Source organism: Orcinus orca, chromosome 20 (assembly GCF_937001465.1).
Source record: "Orcinus orca chromosome 20, mOrcOrc1.1, whole genome shotgun sequence".
Classification (NCBI taxonomy): Eukaryota; Metazoa; Chordata; class Mammalia; order Artiodactyla; family Delphinidae; genus Orcinus; species Orcinus orca.
This window is the reverse complement of record NC_064578.1, coordinates 44,725,949-44,741,545: the sequence shown is the minus strand read 5'-3', so window position 1 is coordinate 44,741,545 and position 15,597 is coordinate 44,725,949.

The window sequence follows — 15,597 nt, the reverse complement described above, 5'->3', positions numbered from 1 at the left end:
CTTCCCCAGTTTCCTCCAATCTTGAAATGAAAGGGTTCGTTTCAGATTTAAAAGGGTCCTTCTAATGCCTTGCTCCATCCCTGGCCTATGTCTTTCTGGCAGTGCCTGTGCCTCATGTGCTGGTAAATATTCCACATGACAACGTAAGTTACAAAGGTTTTCAGTTCTCTCCAAGATGTGTATTTCTGCATCATCAGGGTTGTGGGGAGCACAAAGTTCCCTGGATGGGTGGAATTAGTTTCCTGAATAAATACATGAAGAGAGGGTGGGGGGAGCAGGGATGATAAGAGTAAGAATTGGGTAAATTGAGAACATATCTTCAGCCCTCTCATCCCTAGGGATGCAAGGAACTGAGGACCAATTGCTCATAGAAACCTGTTAGGATAGCAAACTTTAGACAAAATGTCATGCATAAGTCATGATAAACAAGATGGTGTTAGAAGAAAGAGGGAAGATACCAACTCATCTGGGCCATGGCTTTAAGGCTTAAATGGTACAAACTTCTCCGTTCAGGCTCTTCTGGTGGGGAGTACAGAGTCCTGTAGGTCTGGAGGAGGAAAAAGGAGATAGAAGGCTGCAGGCCTGTCTTGCAGCTTCCAAGCACACAATTTGAAACTCACCCCACTTCCTTCTCTGGCCCCTGATAACACATGAAGATTCTTCAACCCCCCAAAACCCTCAAAAGCTGGAGTTGAGTCCCTTAGACACCAAGGTGCAGCCTGCATCCTTGACAAAATGGCTGCATTTTGCCACAGAACTTCCCTTAGGTTCAATGGGATGGAGTTCACAACTTTCTCTCCTGAACAGGGCAAGTACACACCAGAGATGTTCAAACGATGTGTTTAAATCACCTTAATAATTCTAATAGCAATAATGATATCAACAATACTAGCAACTAGGTAAGAACTTGTATATATTATCTCATTTGATTCTCAAAAAAGGAAAGAATAAAAAACAAAAGTGCAATGTTAAGTATTTCCCCCCATTTTACAGATGATGGAAACCAGGTTAACATAACTCATCCAAAATGACATGGTTTGGAGGTGATGGAGCCCAGAGTAGAATATAGGTTTCTCTGACTCCCAAACTAGCCCTCTTTAGGTAAGAGACAGTGCGGCCTTGAGGAGCATAAACTCCAGCCGTCTTCTCTTGGCTATGTGGGGCCACATCTGTGAATTCACATTACAAGACCGAGTCTGCAACTCAGGAGAATCTCTGTGCTTGGAAGCTTCAAACTGAAACTCAAATTCCTGCCTTCTCTCCTAGAGGTCATTTTCTCAGGGATTCTCTAAGGCTATTGCGGAAAAGGAGGAAGAAGCAGGAGGGATTCACAGCTGTAGGCATCAGAGACCCTAGAAAAGACCCATGGCCCGGGAGAACCATGATCGTGCTTCATGAATTGGTACTCATATCTCCGCTTGAGCCCACTTTTAGGCGAGGCACTACAGGGAAGAGGAATGCAGAAAGGCAAGGCTCAGGCCTTTCCTCCAAGGAAGCCAGATTCTCAGTCACTCACCCTATCTGTTTTGGTAGAGGCAGCCATATCTGAGGCAGAGAGAAAGGAAACGCTTCACGAACTTCACGAACACCGAGGAATCACTGGGTTACTAAGGGTTACCCTCGGCGGCAGCCACACAAAAGCTGTCGCACGCTCACACTGGCACTGCCACTGCCACACAGGGTCACAGAGTCTCACCAACGTGGTGACACAGCGCCAGAGTCACACAGGCTGCAACAATCTCCCCTTAATCACAGACCCATGGTAACGCCCTACACCAGATCATGCGTAGGCCCCACAAACACGCTATTATGGCATCACACACGCAACCCTAGTAGCAACACAAGACAAAAAGACACACACTGACACACACACTCGAAGGAGCAGCCTGGTAGACACACCGACGAACGCACGCCAACAAACCGGACGTACACGTCTCGCCCGGACAAAGACCGAGAGACAGCACCTCCTCGGCCCGCACAGGCTGGCCCCTCTGGAGCTTCAAGTCGCACCGCTTAGCGCCCCAGAGCCGGACGGAAACACACTTACCTGCCTCACGCTGAGAAACGCTAGCCACCGAAGCCGCTACGTCACCAGACTGAATCGGGCCGCAGTGGCCCCTGGGAAATGTAGTTGGAGCGGGGTGGGGGGGAAGAAGGCTGGAAACGCTCAGGTGCGAAGGGCTCTGGGGCTTGTAGTTTAGGAGGGAGACGCCGGTGCTTGGAGAGCTGTAACGCGCGCGAGGGGCGGCCCCGGATACGCCCCAGAGCCAAAGAAAGCCCCGACCCGTCCTCTGATCCGCTGGAAGAACTAGGGCTGGGGTCCCAAGTGGTGCCCTTGCACAGACAAGGGGCATTGCAGGGAGGGGTGGGACGGAAGGGACCGAAATCAGAAGTGGAAAGGAATAAGCTCCGTTCGGGGGAGTGGAGGAGGTGAGGGGAGGGTGAGTAGGGGTGAGACCGGAAGGAAGGGGTCAAGCCCCAGAGGTGGGAGGATTTTCCTAGGGGAGGAGCGCTCAGGTGCTGCTTGTCCAGGGGGACTAACAGGCCAAGGAGCTAGCAGCTCACGTTAATTTTGGTAGCTCACTGCATTATAACCGGGCTCAGAGTTGAAAGATACACTTTGAGAGGCTCGTTTTTCCTGGTATCGTTGTTTGTCTCAGGCCAAGCAGAGCAGGAGAAAAAGACTTGTGAGGGCTGCGGAAACAACGAGAATGTCTTCTTGGGTGAGGCGGCTCTTGTCTCCCAAATAGGAAGGAAACACTTGAGGAAACACTATGCCAGGGCAACCCATAATGTAGGTACAGTCTTTCATGGGTGCTGGACTCCTGGGGGGTTGGTGGAGGGGGGCTTCCAGCACCAGGGCCTGGGGGCTTCCAGCAACAGGGCCCACCAACCTTTATTTACCCCAGGTGCCTCCCAAGGCAAGGCAATATCTTCCTTTGGCCAACACCCATTATATGCTCAACTTTTCTACAAGAATTAAAGGTATTCAGTGTATATCTTGGGGCCAGAATAAGCTAAATACCTGGATGGATAGGAGAGAAAGGATTTTCCCCTTTATGACACTGAAGAGGAGGGGCTAGCAAAAGGGACCAAGAAGAAATGGTGCAGATCATTGTGCCTCCCAACCTTTATCATGGCACAAACAGAAGATGGTAATATTTGTATGGCACACTGGAGTTGTATAAGTTAGGGTGTAGATTATGCTGATATAATAAAGACCCCAAAATACTGTGACCTAAATATCATACATTTCTCCCTCATGTAAGAGTCTAAGGGTGAGCAGTCCAGGACTGGTGGGATAGCTCTGCCTTCCTGAACAAGTAGTTTCCATCTTTGCGGCAAAGGTGAGTATTAAAATTCTCAGTATCTCCCAGCAAATAGGGTAGAGGAAGGGCAGATAAAGCAGGCACAGAAATGATAATCATCCCTTTTGCTCACATCTCATTGGTTGGGTAAGATGGACTTCTTAAAAATAAAAATTAACTTTTGTGCATCAAAAGACATTATCAAGAAAGTGAAAAGATAACCGACAGAAAGGGAGAATATTTGCAAATTATGTATAGGATAAGGGTCTAGTATCCAATATATATAAATAACTTTTTATGACTCAACAACAAAAAGACAAACAACCCAATTAAAATTTGGGCAAAAGACTTGAATAGACATTTCTCCAAAGAAGATATACAAATGGCCAACAAGCACACAAAACGATGCTTAACATCATTAGTCATTAGGGAAATGCAAATCAAAACCACACGAAGTGCCACTTCACATCCACTACGATGGCTATAATTCTTAAAAAAGGAAAATAAGTGTTAGTGAGGATGTGTAAAAACTGGAAACCTTTTATACTGCTGGTGGGAATGTAAAATGCTTCAGCTACTGTAGACAGCAATTTGGCAGTTCCTCCAAAAGTTAAGCACAGAATTACCATATGATTCAACAGTTCCACTTCTAGGTATATACCCAAAGAACTGAAAACAAGTACAAGTACACACATGTTCACAGCAGCACTATTCACAATAGCCAAAAGGTGTAAATATACCAAACATCCAACAATGCACAGATAAACAAAATGTGGTACATACATACAGTGGAATATTAGTCAACCATAAAAAACTGAAGTACAAATAATGCTTACACGGATGAACCTGCAAAACATTATGCTAAGGAAGCCATATACAAAATGTCACATATTGCATGATTCCATTTATGTGAAATATCCAAAACAAATAAATCCATAGAGATAGAATGCAGATTAGTGGTTGCCTTAGTGGGGCTGAGGGCAGAATGAGGAGAAACTGCTTAATGGGTAAGGGGTTTACTTTGGAATGATGAAAATGTTTTGGAACTAGACAGGTGGTGGATGAATAGCATTGTGAATGTACTAACTACTACTAAATTGTTCACTTAAAAATGGCTATTTTCATATTATGTAAATTTCACTTCAACAATTTTTTAAATGTGAATGGTGTAAACACTGCAATTAAACAGCAGAGACTTGCAGACTGAGTTTTAAAAACAATACCCAATTGTATGCTCTTCACGAGAAACGCATTTTAAATAGAAAGACACAAATAGATTAAAAGTAAAAGGATGGGAAAAGATATGCTATGCTAAGACTAATTAAAAGAAAGCTAGAGTGGGCATATTAATACCAGATAAAGTAGGTTTGGGAGCAAAGAATATTGCCAGGGACTAAGAAGTTCATTTTGTAATGATACGGGGATATATTAGTTAAGAGTACATAATCCCAAAAGTTTAGGCATTTAACACAAGAACTTCAAAACACATAAAGCAAAAGCTTATAGAACCAAAAAAGAAAAACAGACAAATTCACAATTATAGCCAGAGATGGCAAAACCCCCTTTCTGAAAACAATTGACAAGAGATAGTAGACTTAATATAACAGGTATTAAAAGAATAGAAAATACATAAATGTACCAAACTACATCTGTTTATTTAGTATATGCTTGAGTTGACATTTACAATAAGTGGGAAAGGTGGATTATTTGTAAATGATGCTGAGAAATGGGGTAGCCATATGGGGGTAAAATGAGATTCTTACAAAAAACTTACAATGTAAAAAAAATGAAAGCACAGAAGTAAAGGAGAAATCATGTGAAACATTTTAAATTGTCTCAAGATGTAGGCCTTTTAAATATGAATCTAAACTTAAGAGCCTTAAAAGAAAATATTGGCAAATTAAAAATCAATTTTGCATGGCAAAGGAGGACTGTAAGCAAATTCAAAATACAAATACTACACTGGAAAAAAATTGCAAATCACATCATAAGGAGCTAACTTCCCTACTATATAAGTAAAAGGTCACTTTCCAATTGAATATTGGGCAAGAAATATAGACAACTCACAGAAAAGAAGCTCAAACCCATTCATAATAAGAAAAAAGCAAATAAAAACTACACTGGGATATGATTTCCCACTTATCAGATTGATAAAGATCTAGTAGTTTAATGGTTTGCCCTAACAGATGAGAAATTTATACTCAAAAGCTCAAAATACATATACTTTCTGAATATACATGTAACAGTTATAAAAATTGATTACATATGAGGCTATAAAGGAAGACTCATTCAATTCCAAACAATTAATATAAACCTCTAATGTAATAGCATTAGAAACAAATAACAAAAATATAGCCAATAATTGTGAGTTAAAGAGGAACCCCTAAAATAAATTACAAAACGTGGAAATGCATATGCAACAGGGTAGGACAGAATACAACAATGAAAACGCTAAATGCCAAAACTATAGGACACAACTTATGTAGTAGAGGGAAACATACAACTTAAGTACATTTTCAGAGAAAACAACTAAATTTTCAATTCAAAAATGTAGATTTGGAATATACAATGGAATATTACTCAGCCATAAAAAGAAATTAAATTGAGTTATTTGTAGTGAGGTGGGTGGACCTAGAGTCTGTCATACAGAGTGAAGTGAGAGAGAGAAAAACAAATATCGTATGCTAACACACATATATATATATACGGAATCTAAAAAAAAAATGCTTCTGAAGAAGCTAGGGGCAGGACAGGAATAAAGATGCAAATGTAGAGAATGGACTTGAGGACATAGGGAGTGGGAAGGGTAAGCTGGGACGAAGTGAGAAGGTGGCATGGACATATATACACTACCAAATGTAAAACAGATAGCTAGTGGGAAGCAGCCGCATAGCACAGGGAGATCAGCTTGGTGCTTTGTGACCACGTAGAGGGGTGGGATAGGGAGGGTGGCAGGGAGACATAAGAGGGAGGAGATATGGGGATATATATATATATATATTTATATAGCTGATTCACTTTGTTATAAAGCAGAAACTAACACACCATTGTAAAGCAATTATACTCCAATAAAGATTTTTTTTAAAACCACAAAAATGTAGATTAAGAGGACAGAGCACACTCAAAAAAGAATTAAATGACAAACATAAAGGGCAGAAGAAATCAATAAAGAATTAGGAAAAATAAGAGAAAAGGATAATAAAACCAAGAGATAGGTTTTTTGAAAATCAATGATCAATAAGTTAGGTAAACCTCTGTCAAAGCTGATAAAAATAAAAGAGCAAAGATGTAAATGAAAAAATGAGTAAGAATCCAAATGAAGTTAGAATAATTATAAAAGAATCTTATGAATGACTACTTGCAAACAGGTTTGACAACCTAAACAAAATTAATACATTTCTAGAAAATATAAAATACCAAAGTTGGCACAAGAAACAAAATTTGAATAAATCTGACACACTGAAATCCCCTCAGCGGAAGAGTAAGACGCGGATATCACCTTCCTCCCCACAGATACACCAGAAATACATCTACGCGTGGAACAACTCCTACGGAGCACCTACTGAACGCTGGCAGAAGACCTCAGACCTCCCAAAAGGCAAGGAACCCCCCACGTACCTGGTTAGGGCAAAAGAAAAAACTAAACAGAGACAAAAGGATAGGGACGGGTCCTGCACCAGCGGGAGAGAGCTGTGAAGGAGGAAAAGTGTCCACACACTAGGAAGCCCCTTCGCGGGTGGAGACTTCGGGAGGCGGAGTGGGGGAGCTTGGGAGCCGCGGAGGAGAGCACAGCAACAGGGGTGCGGAGGGCAAAGCGGACAGATTCCAGCGCAGAGGATCGGGCCGACCGGAACTCACCAGCCGAGAGGCTTTTCTGCTCGCCCGCCGGGGCGGGCGGGACTGGGAGCTGAGGCTCCGGCTTTTGTCAGAGCGCCGGGAGAGGACTGAGGTTGGCGGCGTGAACACAGCCTGCAGGGCGTTAGTGCACCGCGGCTAGCCGGGAGAGAGTCCGGGGAAAAGTCTGGACCTGCCGAAGAGGCAAGAGACTTTTACGTCCCTCTTTGTTTCCTGGTGCACGAGGAGAGGGGATTAAGAACGCTGCTTGAGAGAGCTCCAGGGACGGGCGCGAGCCGCGGCTAAAAGTGCGGAGCCCAGAGACAGACATGAGACGCTAAGGCCGCTGCTGCCGCCACCAGGAGGCCTGTGTGCGAACACAGGTCACTAGCCACACGCCCTTCCGGGGAGCCTGTGCAGCCCGCCACTGCCAGGGTCCCGGGATCCAGGGACAACTCGCCCGGGAGATCGCACGGCGCGCCTCAGGCTGCAACGTCACGCCGGCCTCTGCCGCTGCAGGCCCGCCCCACACTCCGTGACCCTCCCTACCCCCCGGCCTGAGTGAGCCAGAGCCTCCGAATCAGCGGCTCCTTTAACCCCGTCCTGTCTGAGCAAAGAACAGACGCCCTCCGGCGACCTACACGCACAGGCGGGGCCAAATCCAAAGCTGAGCCCCTGGGAGCTGTGAGAACAAAGAAGAGAAAGGGAAATCTCTCCCAGCAGCCTCAGAAGCAGCGGATTAAAGCTCCACAATCAACTTGATATACCCTGCATCTGTGGAATACCTGAATAGTCAACGAATCATCCCAAATTAAGGAGCCCTGTGGATGAAAGGCTCTTGGTGCTGCAGCCAGGAGTCAGTGCTGTGCCTCTGAGGTGGGAGAGCCAACTTCAGGACACTGGTCCACAAGAGGCCTCCCAGCTGCACATAATATCAAACAGCAAAAATCTCGGAGAGATCTCCATCTCAACGCCAGCACCCAGCTTCACTCAACGACCAGCAAGCTACAGTGCTGGACATCCTATGCCAAACAACTAGCAAGACAGGAACACAACCCCACCCATTAGCAGAGAGGCTGCCCAAAATCATAATAAGTCTACAGACACCCCAAAACACACCACCAGACGTGGACCTGCCCACCAGAAAGACAAGATCCAGCCTCATCCACCAGAACACAGGCACTAGTACCCTCCACCAGGAAGCCTACACAACCCACTGAACCAACCTTAGCCACTGGGGACAGACACAAAAAACAACAGGAACTACGAACCTTCAGCCTGCAAAAAAGGAGACCACAAACACAGTAAGATAAGCAAAATGAAAAGACAGAAAAACACACAGCAGATGAAGGAGCAAGATAAAAACCCACCAGACCTAACAAATGAAGAGGAAATAGGCAGTCTACCGGAAAAAGAATTCAGAATAATGATAGTAAGGTTGATCCGAAATCTTGGAGATAGAATGGACAATAGAATGGACAAAATGCAAGAATCAGTTAACAAGGACCTAGAAGAACTAAAGATGAAACAAGCAACGATGAACAACACAATAAATGAAATTAAAAGTACTCTAGATGGGATCAATAGCAGAATAACTGAGGCAGAAGAACGGATAAGTGACCTGGAAGATAAAATAGTGGAAATAACTACTGCAGAGCAGAATAAAGAAAAAAGAATGAAAAGAACTGAGGACAGTCTCAGAGACCTCTGGGACAACATTAAACGCACCAACATTCGAATTATAGGGGTTCCAGAAGAAGAAGAGAAAAAGAAAGGGACTGAGAAAATATTTGAAGAGATTATAGTTGAAAACTTCCCTAATATGGGAAAGGAAATAGTTAATCAAGTCCAGGAAGCACAGAGAGTCCCATACAGGATAAATCCAAGGAGAAATACGCCAAGACACATATTAATCAAACTGTCAAAAATTAAATACAAAGAAAACATATTAAAAGCAGCAAGGGAAAAACAACAAATAACACACAAGGGAATCCCCATAAGGTTAACAGCTGATCTTTCAGCAGAAACTCTGCAAGCCAGAAGGGAGTGGCAGGACATATTGAAAGTGTTGAAGGAGAAAAACCTGCAACCAAGATTACTCTACCCAGCAAGGATCTCATTCAGATTTGATGGAGAAATTAAAACCTTTACAGACAAGCAAAAGCTGAGAGAGTTCAGCACCACCAAACCAGCTCTACAACAACTGCTAAAGGAACTTCTCTAGGCAAGAAACACAAAAGAAGGAAAAGACCTACAATAACAAACCCCAAACAATTAAGAAAATGGGAATGGGAACACACATATCGATAATTACCTTAAATGTAAATGGACTAAATGCTCCCACCAAAAGACACAGATTGGCTGAATGGATACAAAAACAAGACCCATATATTTGCTGTCTACAAGAGACCCACTTCAGACCTAGAGACACATACAGACTGAAAGTTAAGGGGATGGAAAAAGGTATTTCATGCAAATGGAAACCAAAAGAAAGCTGGAGTAGCAATTCTCATATAAGTTATATATATATATATATATATATATATATATATATATATATGTAGTTTGCTTGAGTGCAGTGTTTTTTGTTTTCTGTACTGAATTCATTAGCATGGGTCGGTATAAAATTTAGCATAGGTCAATATGTAATTTGTAAACTAATAAGGTCTTAAAAGTGAGGAATTAAGTCTTTTAAATTTAATTATTTATTGTAAAGAGCAGAATAGCATACATAAACAGGTGCCTAAGGAAAACTTGTATTCTAATATGGAACTCTCATGAACACCTTTTTTTTTTTTTTTTTTTTTCTTCTTCTAACGGTATGATAGTAGGCCATTTGATTATTTTTATGGCTTTAACTTTACAACAATGAAATATTCGTAAATTTTAAAAAGTATTTTTCTTTATTTGATGCGGGTGGGATACTGGAGAAATGAAAGGTCAAACATCTATTGAGGAATCCATACTTGTCTATATATTGTGTACTTTTATTTCAAGAACTGATTTAAAATTCCTAAAAGGATGCTATAATAAGTTATTATGCCATTTTACAGACTGAATTAAGTGAATTTCAGGGAGGTATGAAACTTGCCTAAGGCTATCCAGCTACCAAGCGGTAGAAGTGAGAATTAAATCCAGGTATACCTATAAAAAAAAAAAAAAAAAAAAGAAGGCGAGGGCAGCACCAGGGTATGGGGTTGTTAGTTTTATAGGGGTGAGTAATTTCATACGCTGATGAGTGGGAGGAGTATTCCAGCTATTTTGGGGAAGGGGTGGGGATTTCTAGGAATTGAGCCACCGCCCACTTTTTGACCTTTATGGTCATCCTTGGAACTGTCGTGGCACCTGTGGGTGTGTCGCTTAGCTTGCTGATGTGTTACAATGAGTGTATACTGAGGCTCAAGGTCTAGTGGAAGTAGACTCGTCCGCCATCTTGGACCTATTTTGTTCTAATCAGTTTATGTTGTGTCCTCGGGCTATGTAATTCTTTTAAAGGTTGTGCCCTGCCCCCTTTCCTCCTGTTTCATATTGAATATATAATATTTACCAGAGTATGTTTTAATAATTAATACATGATATATTGTATAATTAATTTATATATCATATATATAATGATATCTATAGGTATTTGTTCTAATAAGTCATTAAAAATAAATGAATATTCTTTTTCTTTCATAAAAAAAATATATATAAACATTTTTCTATGTCAATAAATATCCCCCTCCATAAAAAAAAAAAAAGAAAGAAACATCCCCTCAAAAGAAGAAAAAGCCTAAAGCCCAGATGGACTTACAAGTACATTTTAACTAAACTTTTGTAAATAGATTTGATGGCCTATTTGATAAGAGATAAACATGGCTAAAAAAATAAAGACCCACTTGATAGAAGGTCCAAATGCTGAGGAAGTATAGAGATATAAGCTTCAACTCACCAGTAGTCAATAACAATAATGCAAACTAAAACATTCAAGGAAGATAAAACTTATCAAGTGTTTACAAGGACACAGAGGTGCTCTTGGGGAGAATGTAAATAGTTGCAGCCATTTTAGAAAGTAATCTGGTTGTACCTTATAACATTGTGCAAAAAAATCCTTTGCACAATATTCTACAGCAAGTAGTCTAACCTAGTTCAGGTCCACAAGGGGACACATACCAGGATGTTCTTTGTGCCAGCCAGGAGTTGTATGCAGAAATGAATAAATTAAAAGTAGTAAACATTTACTATGAATTACTATGCAAATGTTAGAAGCACTGAATAGCATAACAGCACTGTGCACAGAACACGATCAATCCAAAATATGGTACTGAGTAGAAAAAAGTGACACTTTTATAGCATAACACCAATAATATAAATTTCAAACATACAACATGACTTATTTGATAGGGGATATATACACATTTAAGGATGCATACCAAACACAGCTGTGTATGTGCCCATGGGGGAGATTAGGAATTGGGAACGACAGGGGGAAGAACCAAGAAATGAGTGTTAGACTAAACAATTTTGGTAATATACTAGGAATTGAGGTCCAAAAATATAAATGCAAAATTTAAAAACCAAGAGCCATACACTTCCTGGCCTCTATTTTAATAGAAGGCAGAGTCCTAACAGCCCCATATATCCCAACAGGGAGCTCCGAAGAGACTCTGGAACTGCAGTTCCCTCTCCAGGATCAGAAAGAAGGGCTAGGAGCACGGCTGTCTGAGACTCCATACACTGGGAAACAGGACACAGGGGCAGAATTTGCAATTCTGTCTCATATAAGCAGCTGGCTCTCAGGCATGCAATTCAACTTCCTACTTAATTTCATCATTAATAATTGCCATGTTAACTGTTTACATATATTACAGTCAAGTAATCCTCACAAAAACATGGAAGGCTGTAATTATTTTAACTTTACAGATAACCAAACTGAGTCTGAAAGAAGTATAATCACCTTTTCAGGTTCTCCCAACTAAAAGACCTGACATCCATGTGAAGGTCTAATGCCAACAACTATACATGTGCCAATAATCAAGAGTGGATACTTCCACTACTCTTTCTGGAAGAACATGTGAGAAATTCCCCCACAAAAATGCCTTAAGAAAGCTGACCAGGAAAGTGACTCATTCTTCTGTCACTAAAGTAGCCTCAACTCATGGCTTCAAGCAATCTGCTTTTCTCTATTATTGTCTCCCTGTCCTGAGCTCTGTGAATAAAGTAGGGTACGGCAAATAGTCTAAGAACTAGAATCAATATGAAATGATGCTCTAAAAAGGAAACATTTTTTCCAGCTGTCTCTAAAAGGGACCCAGTCACAATAGCAGCAAATTTGCCCCCAATTCATGTGCAGTCCTAGCATCCAAATACAGTAACTGCTAAAAGGGTACAGGACTCCATGGAAAATTTACTTCTATCAATATATCACAAAAACTTTTGCATTTGCTCAGGAAGAGATGTCTGAAATACTTTTAAAAAGAAAGAAAACCTTGTATTAGGAGGAAGAGAGCAAGTGGAATTTTAACACACCTGAAGAAGCTTAGCCACATTTCCTTTCGACTCATTTACATCAATCGAGGCAATTTTAAATTATCAAGTTTCAAATGGTTGTTTTTTAACAATGTTATTGAAACAATATTCACAAATCCTAAAACAACTTCAAGTTTTATAGAGTAATTAATATATATTTCTTATTAAAATGAGCTCTACTGTGGGTCATCTTTTTCTTCTTGGGCAAGAGGAACAATAGAAAATATAGTATATAAGGAAAATGCAATCTTACTTTACACTCTTTCTCAGGCCCCCAAATCCATCTAGCAAGACCTTTTGCTGAGGAAAATTATTTGAAAACTTCTATTTCTGATTTCATAACCTCTTTCTGTTCCTGACCAAGGTTCTTGGACTCCTTAATCAATAGAAATTGCTATGAGGCCAGATGAGAAATTCAGGCAGGTCTTTATTGGGACTCATGCTGCAGCACAAGGGAGCGAAAACAAGTAACAGATGCCCTTGCTCACTCTTGGTGTGTGCGTGGGGGTGTGAGCTGATCCCTAAATGGGGTGAGGGTCAGGCTGGAAGGGTGGCTTAGGTGGTCGGCCCACCTCCTTGGCGGTGCTGTGTGCAGGGATTATATGCAGTACCCTGATTTTGCCCTCGACACCTCAAAAGTGGCACTTGGGTTTTTGGTCTTTTTGTATCTTGTTCATAATTTGCCCCAACTGCGCATGCATGCAGTTATTTTTAGTCCTATATAGTTTTTTTGTATTCTGTTTCTCCAAGAGACATTTGTCCAGGTGCACGCACTGTAGCAAAGGGTGCCAGGTTCCAGGTCCCAGCCTGTCTCATTTCAAAAGTATATGCCTGTTTTCTCCCTCCCTAAATTCCTTGGAAGGTGGCTAACTTCATGACTTCGGACAGAAAACATTTAGGATGGGTCTGGAATATCCTTTTATTGCCAGAAAGTAAAGTTGCTTGCAGAGATGTCAGGGCAGCAGTGCTGAAGGGAGCAAGGAGTTAGCTTAAAGTGGCCCCAATGGCTAAATTCTGATAATTTGCGCATCAAAATATATATATACATTATAATTAAAATGTGTTAAGACTGTAGAAGGCCATGAGTTCATGACTAAAAGGAAAAATGTTAAAATGCAATACACAAATACAAAGGCATAATAAAATGAGAAAGAATTTAGTAAGAACAAAGTATAAAACATATATATACACACACATACATATACATATATGCATTTCCTTTCCGTTAGGTAGATAAGGGCTATACATGTGTATATGTGTGTACGTGTATGTGTGTATATATGTAGCATGAATAGACAGATCTCTTATCTCTCCCAGGTCTTTAATCAAAAGTTAACTTCAAAAGAGGCCTTCACTGGCCACACAATCTAAAATATCAACCTGGTCACCCAGCTCTTCCTTCATCTTTTTCTCTTTAGAAGTTACTCTTACATAGTATATGTTTTACTTATATATATTTTTTATTGTCTATCTTCTTCACTAGAAATTAGCTCTATGAAGGCAAGGATTTTTGTCTGTTTAACTCACAACTGTTACCTCCAAAGCCTGGATTAGAACAAAGCCTGCAACAGAGTAGGTGCTCAATACAAAAATTTTAAACAAAACACATACACATAAACACACAAATACAAACCTTCTACTTAAGCAAGAGTAAATAAAGAAAACTCTTCTGTATGACAAGCAAAAACTGCATAAACTGTAACAAGGCAGAAAGATACGTTCAGCACAATAACCAGATTAAAAAAGAAATCCAAAAATTCATTGCCATTGATCACACTCAACCAAGTGGAAAAGGTTTAACCAGTGAGTCCTAAATGGATTAGTTCATGTCCTAAAGATAATTAACTAAACAGACTCAAACTCTTATCTCTTAGGATAGGAAATCTCTAGCTGGTCCTAATATCTATAACATACTAATAAAGCATGAGTTATAATGCTAAAAGATCAAGTCAATATATCACAATAAGACAATGGATTGTATAGTTGCAGATAAACAAAATTTAGGTACCTCATTATGAGGAGAAACATCAGATTGTAAAGTACAAACACCTGTGCTAAAGGCATGGGTGTAACAGGTTTCATCAACATTAGAAGTTAAGTTTAACTGTAAAAACAGAATCAGTGGCTTGGGTTTATATCACCTTGGAGGAAGAAATCAGGTGCCATACTTAGATCAAGAATCAATTAGTGAACAACTCAGACTCATCACTGGTCTGAGTCATTATTTTTCTTCCTTTAAGCTTAGTAAGTTCAGAGTAATCCTGAGGAGCTTTCTGATGTAAGTTGTAACTAAACCCTTAGAACATATTCAAATAAGTGTTCCTATACCTCCAGAAAATATGAGAATAAAGAGATGATTACATGAATTTAGCTTACGATTATTAATATATTTTAGATTAGATATAATGCAAGTTTGGCAGTGTTTTAAAACCATTATATTTGTTTCTGCTCAAGGTTTGAAGTATTCAATTATACTAGGTCTGTAATTTAAGTTGTTCAAAGGGAATTTGTCTTAATATTTAAGAAAAATAATTTTCAGATTTTTATTAGATATAAGTATAAATTGACTATTAAAGAAATTATATTAGTAGTCATTGTTTTGCTCCACGCACATATATACACATGTAAATCCTTCACTTTTTCATAATTCATTTGTCCTGATCTGTTTTTATAGATGCTCTCCAGACAATGCCCAAGATTATAACTGGTTCTAACTGTTCAAAGTGGCAACGTCTCCATATTAAAGTTTACCTTCGTATATACACTCAGATAAAACAGGAACATACTGCCCCACACCCTCCTGTTCCTCATTACTCTGAATAGTAATGAGTTATACTCTAAAAATTTTAGGCTCCAACTGCTTTACTTTAACCATTAGTTGAAAATGGCTCATTCTTTTTGTCTGCCAGCAATGTCTTGTCTAATATGTCTCGTTCCAAAGAAGTTA